Genomic DNA, 14737 nt, shown 5'->3' with positions numbered 1-14737 from the left:
TCCACAGCCCCACAGTTTGCTCCTGCCCTCTGACCCTAGGCAATTCCCAATCTTATTTATATTTCTGGAGATTTACCTGATTTTTTTTTTTAAATCATTTTTAAAAATCTATTCGTTGTTATTTCATGTGTATGGGTTTCTTCTGGCTGGCATGTTTGACTGGGCACTGTGTGTATGCAATACCTGTGGGGGCCACAAGAGGGTGTTGGAGTCCCTTGTACTAGAGTTACAACAGGTTGCAAGTGTCCCGATATTGGTGCTAAGAACTGAGCACCCGTCCTTGGCAAGAGCAGTATACAGTCTTAACCACTGAGCTCTCTCTCCAGCCCTCAATAACCCATTACTTCTAACAGCCAAATAACATTCCACCACATAGACATACCACAGTCCATTAGTTTATTTATCAGATAAACACTGGGCAAGGCCCCGACCAACCTGAGTATAATCGTCAAGTACAAGAATTTCAGAAATTTTTCCTTCTTGGTGCATGGAGGGTGGGGTGGAGAGGAAACTTAGCAGATAAGAAAACAACTGAGAGGGGCTGGAGAGTTGGCTCAGTGGTTAAGAGCACTGACTGCTCTTCCAGAGGTCCTGCGTTCAAATCCCAGCAACCACATGGTGGCTCACAGCAAATCTGTAATGAGATCTGGTGCCCTCTTCTGGTGTGTCTGAAGACATCTACAGTGTATTTATATATAATAAATAAATCTTGAAAAAGAAAGAAGGAAAACAACCAAGGAGTAGAAAAACCTTTTTCCCTTTTAAAACAGGGTCTCAATATGTAGCATAGCCTGGCCTCAAACGCATAATCCTCCCCTTCCCTCCCTCAAGGGCTGGGGTTACAGCTGCATCTCCCAGGCCTGGTAAGAAGACTTTAAGATGGTAAAAAGTACATAAAAATTTGCATTTTAAAGCATGCAAAGAGAAGACACTTAAACTGACCAAGAAGGGATTTCCTTTGCATGGCCTCAGTAAAACTGGCTGAGCTTTAGATCTATGTTACTGACCACCATCTTCTCAAGAGACAGGTTCTTTTTATCTCTCAATACAAAAACATTTAGCCCTACACAAGCCTGCCCACTGCCCCAAGGGTGACTGCACTGGGGCCCCTGAGGCAGTCCTGGGGAATCCTGCATTGTGGGGGCAGGAGGGCTATCTTCACTCGTACTCTCCTTCCAATACCGCCAAACCAGAAGTGAGGAACCGTGTTGATTTTATTTGTTCAGACAAGAGGCCCATTTCCCCTCTCCAAGGATCAGCAGGAAATGTAGGCTGAGGCTAACCTGAGGTCATCTGGACATCCTACAAAGCAAGCAGCAGATCAAGCCCAACCCATTTGTACTTTCTATTATTACTTCCAAAGATAAATAAACGCAGGCAAATCAAGATGAGCTTGGTTACGCCTTTGGCCTGGATGTGAGTTTTTTTTTTTCTCCTGCCAGTATCAGTTCTAAACGTGTCTCTCTCTCTGTGTGTGTGTGTGTGTGTGTGTGTGTTTCTGTGTGTTTGTATTTCTATAACATCCTGGATTTAACTTTTTTTTTTTTTAATTTGGAAACAATCTCATATAGTCCAGGCTGACCTCAAACCTACTCTGTAGCTTTTGAGAATAAATGGTCCTCTTGGTGCTACACACCAACACCAATACACCCAGTTTGTGGGGAATGTTCATGGGAAATTTTACCTGTGCCACCAACAATCTACCTTCCTACCTCTGAGATCTTGAACAGCTTTTGGAAGAGAGGAAATTGGGATAAAAAGCCAGCAGGATAATTTGAAAGTACAAGGTCTCAAGGCTGACAGCCAGCCAGTTGATGCTGCTTCCTGTGTGACCCATGGACCAAACCCCTATCAGCACCTGGCTCTTCAGCAGCCTCTTCGAGTGTGTTGCAAATGCAGAATAACAGGTTGAAGAACCACTGAGAGTTCAAGCCCAACTTACACCGCACAGTAAATCTGTGCTGCAAAGATCAGGGATGGCAGAGCCGACAGGCGGACGGACTGTAAGGCTCCCTGGCAGATACAGCCGGAATCTAAATTTCAGCAGAGTGATTGACAGAGATGCTCAGTGGTTAAGAGTACTAGTCTGGAGAGATGCTCAGTGGTTGTTCTCCCAGAGGAACTAGTTCGTTTCCCAGCACCCATATGATGGCTCACAACCATTTCAATAGTAGGGGGTCTAATACCCTCTCCTCTCTCCCAAAGGCATCAGGCACACCTATGGTGCAGACATATATGCAAACAAAATGCCAACACACATAAAAATTAACCAAAATCAATTAACACATAGACAGGAAATCAACCCTCTTAGGCTACCCAGAAAGGAGTAGACACTAAGCTTAGTGTGAGCTGAAAGTTTGGTCCAGGTTGCAGAATCTGGTGCTGCCTGTGGCCTTGCTCCTGCTCAGATGCTTCAAAGCTTTATTAAGAAAAATCTGGGGGCTGAAGAGATACCTCAGTGGTTAAGAGCACTGGCTACTCTTCCAGAGGATCCAAGTTCAATTCCCAGCACCCAGTGTGGCTCTCAACTCTCTCTGTGAATCCAGCTGTACTTGGAATGCAACAACCTCTTCTGACCTCTATGGGTACCAGGCATGCCTGTGATATATAGAAATAAACGCAGGCAAAACACACACAGACACACAAATACTTCTGAAAAATTAGAGAAAATAAATTTGATAGGACTCCAGTAAAGCTACATTTGGTTAGGAAGAAAGCAACAATAATAAAAATACACCTTTTTTTTTTTTTTTTGGCTCTTCAAGACAAGGTTTCTCTGTGTAGCCCTGTCTTGGAACTAGCTCTATAAACCAGACTGGTCTCAAACTCAGAGATCCTCCTGCCTCTGTCTCCCATTGGGATTAAAGTCGTGAGCCACCACTGCTTGGCATAAAAATAAACCTTAAAAAAAAATGCTAGGTGTGACAGTGTGCCCCTCAGACCCAGTGCTCAGGAGGCTGAGGCAGACAGACATGGACGAGTTTGAGAGCAACGTGAGCTACATAGTTAGTCCTGAGGTAGTCCTTAGGTAGTCAGGCTACATAGGGGAACCTGACTCAAAGACAAGAAACAACAACAAACATCTGTTTTTCATTACAACATGACCTCTCTGCACTTTAGAAAGGAAAACGGTATGTGATAAAATAATAAATAATAATGTCTCCAAATTCAACTGGGGACCTGGATTACCAAAGTGTGGTGTGGGGGGAATCTATCTAATAAAAACTCTCTTTATAGACAGAGAGAAGTCTCTCGAGAGCATCTGAAGCTGAGTCTCAGGTGGTGGAGCAGTTGTGGTACGCAGGGTAGGAGGTAGGCATGGCCTGGTCATTCTCTACCCAGTGCCAGCACCAACCTCGAATTCTCACAACCAAACATGCCCCAACACAGTTCAAAATGTCCTTGGGGTGGGGAGGAGCAGCAAAATTCCTTTCTTATGCTGAAAAGCACTGACTTTCATGATTCTAAATATTCTCTTCAAGACTTGAAACTATAAATAATCCACGCATGTTTCTATATTTTCTACATCTTCCATGGTGAGTGTATGTTGAAGCTGGTAATTTTAATTTTTAAGGAGAAATCCCAGTTATTAACGACACCTCGTGGGATGCTGACTGCTGCTGTGTAACTCATGCAGCTTAAAAATAAAATCCAGGGCCCTAAAATTACTGTCTACCTGCAGGCAACAGCTGTTCATCATGCAAAGAAACAAAAGAAGGACCTTAGAAATGTTTGCACTGAGACCCGTGACCCTGAAAAAACAAAACAAAACAAAACAAAAAACAGCTTGGCAAATCAACAGGCTTTACGAAGAATAGGAACAGGAAGACTTGTTTCAGGCCAATGTCCCTGCAGTATAGTCATACACACACACACTTGAACTCAACACACACACACACACACACACACACACACACACACTGGCCCTCACCATTCTGCTAACCAAGTGTTAGAATATACTGGGTTACAGCCCACAACTGCACCATAATGAAACATTCGCACTGTACACACAAAGAAAAAAGGACAGATATGAACGCTGTCTTTGGCCATAAGCATTGCTATATATATATGTAGACTATGTTATGTTTGTTTTCAAAAACAGGACGGGGGAAGATGGCTCAGCACATAAGTGTTTGCTATGCAAGCCTGGCAAATCCCCAGTACCCATGGAAGGGCGGTGGGGAAGAATGTACTCACGAGGTTGTCTCCTGACTTCTACATGTGTTTTATGCCATGGATGTCCCAAGGCACACACACTTAGAACATTAAAAGGCTAGGTAGTAAAAGAGGTTCTCAACACGCCCATTACTTCACCTTCTCTGGTGTTCAGCTGTCTGCTTTTGATATTTGCAATCTGTTTGAGGGCACTGTGTATATCAAGGAAGAAGGAAAAACCATTCTCGGTGCTGAACTCAACACTGTCATGCCCAGGAGAGGCTCTTTTCTCTCTCATTCCCCACACAGCCAAAACTGCTTTCCATCATTAGGAGAGAAGCTCGGGCCTCCTCTGCTTACCCAGGGTGCTGCCAAAGGTTTACGTGTCTCCGGCTCTCGGGGAGAAGCTCTCTTTTGTTAAGTGGGGTAATGCCCACCGCCGCTTCCAGAACAGCCATGTATTTCTTGTATCTCATCTTGTCTCTCTCGGTACACAGTCCCACAAATTTTGGTCACTGTTCAACTAGAGCAACTCAACATTTGCTCTACTCGATGCTCCTGCTCCTGTCCTCCCTGTGCTCTGTGTCTCCTTAGCTGGACCTGTCCAGTCAATGAGGGTAGGGGTGAGGGGAAGCCAGGCCAGAGGTCTTTCAGATCCCACGACGTCAGTATTAGGTAAAGCTAAAGAGTCTGCAAAAAGCACTAACAGAAATGATCTGCAGGGATGCGGGCGGCTTTAAACACAGCATCTAATGTACACTCCCCGATTAATCCGCACATAAATCTTTGAGGCCACTAATCCTTCACGTACTAATGGCGTAGGAGGTGATTGATCTCGGGACCTGGTAGTAATTGGTCAAAAGCCTACTTGCCTCTGGATGTATTAAAGTCAGAAACAGATTTGCTCTTTCTGCAAATCCCTCCCAGAAAGCTGTGCTTTGGCAAATGAGGAAGGAATTCCATCTGCCATTTTATAGCAATATACCTCTGCTATGAACTGCTTACTCAGACCAACAGCAAAGTCTAATTAATTGCAAACAATTCTGGTTTGTTTTTAATTGAATGACTATTTTTATCTTTTTCATTTAAAAAAATGTATATTAATTTGTAAATAAGGTGTCACCGTGGTATTTTCAGACTATTTTATGATTACTAGTTTGTTTTGAGACAGGGCCTCATTAGGTAGCCCAGGCTAGCCTCAGACTCATGGAGAGTATCTCAGCTCAGCTTCCTAAGTGATGCGATTACAGGTCTGTGTACCCCATCTTGTCTGATCCTTCTTAGTATCTTTTGAACTATCATAAAACCCAAGATAGGTGAGCCCTGTTTGAATGAAAATATCTGGACTAGAGATACTCAGAAACCGACTCCCTCCTCCTCTTCGTTAAGACTTCCCCTTTGAAGGCCCTTCCTCACCCTCTGTGGACTCCATCCAGCCACTTTGTGGCTCATGGTAGGTACACACGACCCGGACTTTATCATCGATCCTTTCTGAGATGAACATGACTTTAAAAGAGGAATGCCAAGACTGGGGAGACAACTCAGTGCTTACGGGCACTTGAGGAGGACCTGGATTTGGATCTCAGTGCCCACATTGTGGCTCATGATTCCAGTTCCAGGGGACCTGGTGCCTTCTTGTAACCTCCATGAGTACCAGCATGCGTGTATGCATGTGGTCCACATATGCATATAATCAAAACACCCATACACTTAAAAGAAAATAAATAAATCTTGAAGAGGGGGCTGTCCCTTCTCACTGAGTGCCTCCTACATGGTGTTCAGGTATTTTGTGGATGTTGTCTAGGTTGCTTCCATCTCCTTTGGGCCCCATGCTGAAAAGCTGGTCACAACTGTAGATGTTATTGATCAGAACAGGGCTTCAGTGGATGGACCCTGCACTCCAGTGAGGAGACAGGCCATGCCTTTCAAATGCATGATGCAGCTCACTGACTTCATCCTCAGGTTCCCACAAAGTGCCTACCAGAAGTATGTACAGAAAGCCTGGGAGAAGGCAGATACCAATACAAAATGTGTGGCCACAAGAAGGGCCAAGAAAATTGCTGCCAGAGAAAGGAAAGCCAAGAGGACAGACTTTAGTCGGTTTAAAGTCATGAAGGCAAAGAAAACGAGAAACAGAATAATCAAGACTGAAGTAAAAAAAAGAAAACTTCAAAGAGCGGCTATCCTGAAAGCTTCTCCTAAAAAAGCAGCTGTTGCTAAGGCTGCCATTGAGGCAGCAACGGTAGCAGTGGTTGCGAAAGCTAAAGTCCCAGCCAAGAAGGCCACAGGACCAGGCAAGAAGGCTGCAGCCCAGAAGGCTCCTGTGCAGAAGGCTGCAGGCCAAGAAGGCAGCGGCCCCTGCTAGAGGTCAGAAGGGTCAGAAGACCCCAGACCAGAAAACACCTGCTCCAAAGTCAGCTGGCTACACAAGGAATAAAGGTTCTTTTTGACTGGAAAAAAAAAAAAAAAAAGGACTGCCTTCTTGCATTAGAGTCAGTAATGAAAGCTGGCAGGTAGACAGAACAGCAGTCACACATCCTACCTCGTAAAGGCAAGAGGTTGAGAAAAACACCATCAAAAGAAACAGCATCCTTTGGGCAAGATTCAGCTATGTGTAAGGCAACTCCATCCCAGGAGATTTCCCCGTTAGACCTGCGTTAAAGCTAACAAGCTGACTTTCATGAACTTTGATTTCAGCTGTGTCCTGTCACTCTGAAAGAGACGTCTCACACACTCCTCCCTCACCAGCTTCTTCAAGTTGTGAGGGTTTGAGGTTTTTCCCATTTGCTATGCTATAGCAACATATAGGAACCATGTTGTCCTTGTCTAAGCAAACCCACATATACAGGGAAAATAAAACCAGGAGGAACTATCGAATAGCAATTCAGATCAGCACAGGTGTCCAGGCGTCTCAGCCTCCCTGCCCCTTCCTCTCTTGAACTCTATTTCTATAAATGTTCTCCCCCCTCTGTCTCCCTCCCCCCGGACCTCCCCATACTTAAAATTAGTGGTTTCTCAAATTCCTTGGAATTCAGTAAGAAAACATTAAGCCATGTGTATTTTTTTCTTTTTTTCTGACAGTGTGACCAAATAGGGCTACCCAGCAATGACGATTGTACAAAACTGACCTCTGCCAGGATGCCTAATGGCCACCACTAGTGCCACAGATGCATGAAGGTTATCAGGTGTGATGGTTTGTATATGCTTGGGCCAGGGAGTAGCACTATGAGGAGGTGTGACTTTGTTGGTGTAGGTGTGTCACAGTGGGCGTGGGCTATAATACCCTAGTCCTAGCTACCTGGAAGTCAGTATTCTGCTAGCAGCTTTCAGATGAAGATGTAGAACTCTCAGCTCTGCCTGCACCATGTCTGCCTGGATGCTGCCATGTTCCTGCCTTGAGGATAATGGACCAAACCTCTGAACCTGTAAGCCAGCCCCAATTAAATGTTGCCATTTATAAGACTTGCCTTGGTCATAGTGTCTGTTCACAGCAATAAAACCCTAACTAAGACATGGGGGTAACCAGTTGCTTTCTGACTGATTTGAGGCCTGCTCTACAAGACAAATTCATGTAAATCTAGTACTGTAAATCTACTCAAAAGCTCCTGCCTCAAAAAGTTATAGGCCTAGGGTTCAACCCAATATGTTTACACCTGTAAACTAGTGCTGATCCGAGCTCTGGTCAGAGAGGCCTCTTCTTGCACTGAGTAGAGATTAATACAAATACATATACTTGGCCAAAGTGTTGAGAATATTTAGCCTTAAATGGGACAATTATATCAAAGCTCTTCCTACCGAGGCTCAGGGAGTGCTGACTAGGATATGGAAAGAAGATAAGGCCAGAGGATGTGAGGGATGCTGGGAAGTGCTGTCCTCTGAACAGGAAGTAACCATTGTACTTGTGTCTCAGCATAGCTGTGATTACCCACATGAGGTAAGTCAGGAGTATCAGTCACCATTCCAAGAGCAGCACTACTGTGACCCACAGGTTACAGAGAAAATGAAGTAAAGATAGGAGGAGCTTTGTAGGGGAGCAGCTGAAGGGGGTAGAAGTGTGATTGTTAGGGGTTGATAGAATCAAGATACAATGTATACATGTGTAAAAATAAACACTCAAGTTTTGACTATTTAATATATTTTTTAAGATTTATTTATTTATTATATTTATGAGTATATTCTAGCTGTCTTCAGACCCACCAGAAGAGGGCATGGGATCCCATTACAGATGGTTGTGATCCACCATGTGGTTGCTGGGAATTGAACTCAGCACCTCTGGAAGAGCAGTCAATGCTCTTACCCACTGAACCATCTCTCCAGCCCCACTCTTCCCGTTTTTAATGGTGAGAAGATTGAGGATATACAAGATTGATTTCTCCTAACAACTATAAAAGACCAAACGCTCACTTTACTCTGTCTGATTAAGCAATTAACATCGTCTGACCACAACACAGAAGACAGAGCAAAAAAACAAGAGACAGCCCATTATGGTATTTTACTCCCACTGGTCGTTTTGCAAACAAGCAGTCACAAGGATTCTTTTATGGGGTGAACTTGGACTCATAAGCTACAGCTGCCGCCCCTGAATAAAGTTCCATTCCGCCCGGCCCTCATTTAACCACACAGGAAGATGTAATTACACATTTGCAACAGAATTGGTTCTAACAAATTGTGTTTCTAATGAGCGTGATAAAAATTACTAAGTAACTGTCCCGAATAAGAGGCCTGAGCTGGGGGTGGAAAATAAGTGAAACTTGTTACCCACTGAAGCTGTTTTACTACAGAGAAATGCCAAATGGCTTATAAATGGCCTGTTGTCAAGTGTCATTTGCTACTGGGATTTTTTTTATCTCAACATTTAACCCAGAGCTCTTACAAAACAATTCTTATCTAGGATGACCTCACACAAAATTAAACTTGGATCTTTCATTAGGAAAATAATTATATGTCAGAAAATATGGCTAAAAAAAATGACCTTGCTCTTACAAATTAGATAATTCAGCTTTCTGGTGTATTTATTCATTTCTTGGACTATCATCTGCATGTGAATTCCTTTGCAATACAGACAGCAATACAGAGAAACGTCATCTGGACAAACTATCCCTTCTATATGAGATGTGTTCTTTAGCATTCTGAAGGTTCTTTTGAAATACATATACATGAAGCTAATTTTCTATTTCCTTCAAGTTCTAGAAATTCTTTTTATTTTTTTTGAGGGGGAGACTATCCTGGGCTCTGTAAACCAGACTAGTGTCAAACTCAGAGCTGCCTGTGGGTCCCCAGTGCTGGTTTTAGGGTGTCAGGCTGTGAGTTCTAGAAATTCTTTACACCTTCAGCTTGTGCTTTAAAGTAACCTAAAGCAAGCAAACAAAAACCTTACTTTAAGCTCCAATGCTTCAGGATGGTGGTGCATAGAAGTTCACTGAGCTAGAGACGGGGACTAACAAAGCCCACCTTTATTTAGCTGTGTGATGTTTTTATTTGTGAATTCATTACATTAGTGGTTTTGTTTTTGTTTTTTAAGTTTTAGTTTGTATGTTCCTTTGTTGAAATTTGGGTCGTGCTACGTAGCCCAAGCTGACCTAGATTCACTAGCTAGCCCAGGCTAGCTTCCAAATCCAGATGACCCTCCTGCCTTAGCTTCACAAGTGCTGGGATTACAGGTGTTAGTCAGTAGCTACCAGTAGCTATTTACAATTTAAAATATACCTTATCCCAAATAAGCTTTAAGTTCAAGATGTTCAAGTTCTCTTTCCAGAAGATTAAACCTGAATACAGAAGCTAGAGAGATGGCTCAGCAATTATGAGTCTTTGTCGATCTTCTAAAGGACATGAATTTGGTTCTTAGCATCCAGGTCTACCTGTAACACCAGTGAACCCAATGACCTCCTCTGGCATCCAAGGGCAACTACACATATGTGGCATGTACTCACACACAGATACAAACATACACATAAAAAATAAAAATATGAAAACTGAATATACAAAATCCACACATCAGCCAACAGGCACAGGAATATGGCTGTCTGTATCCCCAGCAGCTGGGAGGCAGAGGCAGCAGCAGCAGAGGCCCCGACAAAGTTCCAGGACTGTGTGGTCCATCAGTGAGGGCCAGGCCAGGCTGGGCTACATGTCATGACCTTGTCTCAAAAGAGGGGGGAAAAAAAATCACAGATCAGCCTGGCACTCTTTTGAACTATTCCTATTTTTAACTGAAGAAGAGTGGCCATCTTTCTCCAGTGGGTACTTTAACCACATCGACGCTTTAAAAGCATAAAATTGGAAATACCCCAAACAGCCTGTTTCGCTGGGTGTGGTCTGCTTTCAGGGGGCTGGAAATGCCCAAACTCAAAGTAGAAAAATCAGAGAGTTTTAAAAGGAGGAGGGGGTAAGCTATGACCTCAGAGGCTCAGCTCAGACTCGCCTTTTTTCTCTAGACATGTTCTTAGAGCACATTCATTCCAGAGGTTCACGAGTGGGCTTTCTTCTGTCCATCTTTTCTCATGCAAAAATCCTAGTCTAAGAAACTTCCCTTGTGCTGTGGTACCTAATTCTCGGGTGTAGTGGTGCACACCTTTAGTGCCAGCACTACAGGAGGTAGATGCAGGTGGATTTCTTAGTTCGAGACCAGCCTGGTCTACAAAGTGTGCTCCAGGACAGCCAGTACTATACAGAAAAGCCCTGTCTCAAAACTCCTTCCCCTTCCCACTAAAAAGAGAAGTTTTCCTCTAAGTTTGGTAAGGAAACACCATATCCATCTGCTCCTTGTGGTTCCAGTTACTCAGGAGGCTGAGGCAGGAGGATCACTTGAGCCCAGGACCAGCCCTGGCAAGTGAACTGAAACTGTCTGAAGAAGACACACATGTGCTAAGGATCCTGCAGAGGGACTGGCTGAGATAGAATGTTGCAAGTTAAGAACCAGAATTATAATAGGCATTTACTTCCTACCTCTATGTCTGACCTATTGTCTTTGGAACTACTAGAAGAAAATGTTTGGAATGTGTTGTTAAATTCAGCAGAGCTCTAGCTTCTATCTGCTGGAACCTTCCTTCAGGTCCCCAAGGTGTTTACTAAACACATTGGTTTATGATTTTCTTCTCTGGTGACTATAAAACCTTGGTCATACTGGTTCCAAGTAAACTATCTGTGGTGGCTTGAATATGCTTGGCCCAGGGAGTAGCACTATTAAGAGGTGTGGCTTTATTGGAGGAAGTGTGTCATTGTGGAAATAGGCTTTGAAACCTTCCTCCTAGAAGTCGGTTTTCTCATAGTGGCTGTCAGATGAAGATGCAGAACTCTCAGCTCTGCCTGCATCATGCCTGCCTGGATGCTGCCAAGCTCCCACCTTGATGATAATAGACTGAACCTCAGAGCATGCACTCTGAAGTGACGGACAAAAACGGTTTACCCCAAGTCCCAATGGAGAAGGCACCAAGGTGCTGAGACTAGGCCACCTGTGGCCAGAGGCTAAAGATTGAGCAAGGGGCTCTCTTTCACCACCTCCACCTGAGAACTTGGATTCAACCTCCAGTGCCACCCAGGAAGAGAGAACTGACTCTTAAGTTGTCTTGTGGCCTCTATATGAGGGCTATGGCACACACACACACACACACACACACACACACACACACAGGAGGAAAAAGAAATGTCTTTTTTGTTTGGCTGCAGACACAGCTAAGCTGGCACAGAGTTTATTGACTATATGTGAAGCTCTGCATTCAAACCACAACACTGATAAATCCAACACAAGGGGGTGGGGGTGTCAGAAGGCCAGAGTCATAGTCAGCTACACAACAAGTTCGAGACCAGCCTAGAAAGAACAGATTGTCTTCTTGAGCATTCTGAAAGAACCTGAAAGGGGGCGCGATACAACATTTCATCCTTGAATCTCCAATACATGTCTCCTTTCTCACGAACCAGCATATGAAACGACAGAAACCGGTATTAAAGCTTTCTCCCTGATTAGGGCGGCAGGACGGTTAGGACCCTGAAATTTAGAATGAGATGCCTGGGTTTGAATCCGGCTTCCCAGATAATGAGCTGTGGGAACTTCGACAATGTTAGTGTGTTCCTTTAATCCCAGCACTCAGGAGGCAGGAGACGATCTTTTCAAGTTCAAGGCCAGCCTGGTCTTTGTAGCAAGTTTCAGGACATCCAGGCTGAATAGTGGAGAGACCCTAGTATACATCCAGGCAAAACACCCACGTGTTGCGGTAAATATTAAAAAGTGGCTTAACCTTTTATCCCTCGCTTTGCAGGCTCTCTCGGGGCCATCTGGCACTACAGCGTCTCTAACTTGGCGCTCTACCCCACCTCTAAGAACTCAGATGCTGTTCACTCCACCGCCCCTGCTGCTTCTGTCCCTGGGTGGATACGACCGCCCCCGGCGTGTTCCGTTCCTCCACCGCCCGGTACAAACATGACTCCAAAGGCCTGTAGCTTATCAAACAGGTTTATATGTTACATTCTCAATCCACAAACCCTCTACACAATAGGCTTACAACCAGCAGACAAAGATATAAACTGCCCATCCAGAAAAGATAAATTAGACCCATAAGAGCCCTTAGAAATAATCATGACAACCTCATCAAGCTAGTGATGTGCTGCGAGAAACACACATGTTGGCTTCCATCTCTTCCTCCGTCAACTTCTGCCTCCTCTTCGCTTTCTTAGACCTTTCCCTGCCTACCTCTCTACCATCCAATCATGTATCTGCCCTGACATAAACCTACACCCATGCAATATTTTGTTTTAATAAAAAGAATGACCTAATTTGAAATGTAAACACAGAGAATATCCAATAAAAATATGAATGAGCTGGTGTGATGATGTGGGCCTTTAATCTCCACGCTTATGAGTCAGAAGCAGGCAGATCCGTGAGTTCGAGGCCAGCCAGGACTATAGAGTGTCTTAGAAGAAAAAAGTGAATTAATTAATTAATTAGTTAATTAATTAATTGCCAGGCATGGTGGCTCACAATTGTAACCCCAGCATGTGGGGAGTCGAAAAGGAGAAACTGCCCTGCTTTTAAAGTCAGCTTGGGTTATAGGTACTGTTTCAAAACAAAAAACAATGAACAAACAGGACTTTCAACTCTATTCCAGAGCGCACCATCATTATGTCTCTGTAGTGGGTAATCCAAGCTGCCATGACAGTCAAGACGACAGTCGGGGACACGCTTGCTTCTGCCCGCTCCTGCAGCACAGAATCAGCATAGATATCCGTGTCAAGTTCAAGCCTCGTTCCTATCTACGCACACAAAGGCTAACACTACAGACCAGCCTGCTGCCGTCTGAGGATACCGCCCACAAGGGTGACCCTAAAAAGGCTGGGTTTGGTCAAGGATTCCTTTGATCTCAGTACTTAGGAAGGCTGCTCTGGATGAGTGAGGTAGCACAAGTATTCTGCTAGCTTGGCTTGCTCAGTAAGTTCCAAGACATCCCGAACTACCCAGAAAGACCCTGGCTCCACCAGGGGGAGGGGGAAGAGGAGGAGGAAGAACCAGGGTTTCCATGGGGTCTTGCTCAGGAGTGGGAGAGCTTCCCAGTCCCAGAACTGAGCTAATCAAGAGTGGCTCACTGTCTCTAAACGACTTACACAATATGGGTTCTGCTCCGCATCTGATTTCCTTTAGGGAATTTGAATTTGGGGGGTTGGCACAGGAAGGTGGCAGATGCCCATGTAATAACTCCCCAACAAAATCCCTGGCACTGAGCCTGTAAGGCAGCGGTTCTCAATCTCCCTAACGCTGTGGTCCTTTAATACAGTTCCTCGTGTTGCAGAGATGGTGACCCCCAATCATAACATTATTTCAGTTGCTACTTCATAACTGTTACTGTAACGTTATATATTGCAATGTAAACAGCTGTGCTTTTCAAAGGTCTTGGGTAACCCCATGAAAGGGTTCATTCAACTACGAAGGGGGTCTGGATCCACAGGTTAGGAAATGCTGTTCTAAGGGTCTTCCCTGGTTGGCAATATGTCATACACGTGGTCACAGCTGTTGCTGTGGCAATTAAACATGTCTGCTGTAACCCCCTGGATGATCCAGTGGCACTGCGAGCCGGTCCCTGGGCTCTCCGAACTCTGTTCCATTCACTGTCCTCTTACATGTTTCAGTGTGTGTCCTTGTGCCACGAGTGAGTCCCCAGTACAGCCATGTGCTGAGTCTGGTGAATTCTCCTGAACCCACCAAGGCTGGCGATGGTCTTGGGGACCACTCCCCAGATGGAGGCTTGTGAAATCCTCCTGGTCCCTTCCTGCCCATTTAGCAGGAGCCTCACACATCCTTGAGGAACATGGGAATGTAAATGTATGCAGAGGCCGGAGTCAGAGGGAGAGCGCACCGGAATGTCTGAAGCCCACCACAGCAGTCAGACAGAGCAGGCGGTGGTAAAGCCAGATATGAAAAGATCACTCTCCACCGGCGGCAGGTTCCCCAAACAAGAGAGTATTAGGACAAACTAGTGCCTCTTCCCAAACCTAAGACTCTTTTACATCTCCAGGCGTACTAAAAAATTCTTTCCAGTTGGGACATACACACAAATGAGAGGATGTTGACCTGGGCGTTGTGAGCCCGCAGGAA

The 14737-nt window shown here is 44.7% G+C and overlaps 1 pseudogene across 1 annotated transcript; it reads left to right on the top strand.

Annotated features, from left to right (window-relative positions):
• The first annotated feature begins 5926 nt into the window (after positions 1-5926).
• Positions 5927-6605, top strand: LOC308417526 (large ribosomal subunit protein eL14-like; annotated as a pseudogene). Its single transcript has one exon. The product of its transcript is annotated as a large ribosomal subunit protein eL14-like (transcript).
• The last annotated feature ends 8132 nt before the right edge of the window (positions 6606-14737 follow it).

The sequence above is a fragment of the Micromys minutus genome (assembly GCF_963924665.1).
Source record: "Micromys minutus genome assembly, chromosome: 2".
NCBI classification, from domain to species: Eukaryota; Metazoa; Chordata; class Mammalia; order Rodentia; family Muridae; genus Micromys; species Micromys minutus.
Note: the sequence above shows the minus strand (reverse complement) of the source record. Positions and strands in the feature narration are given on the sequence as shown.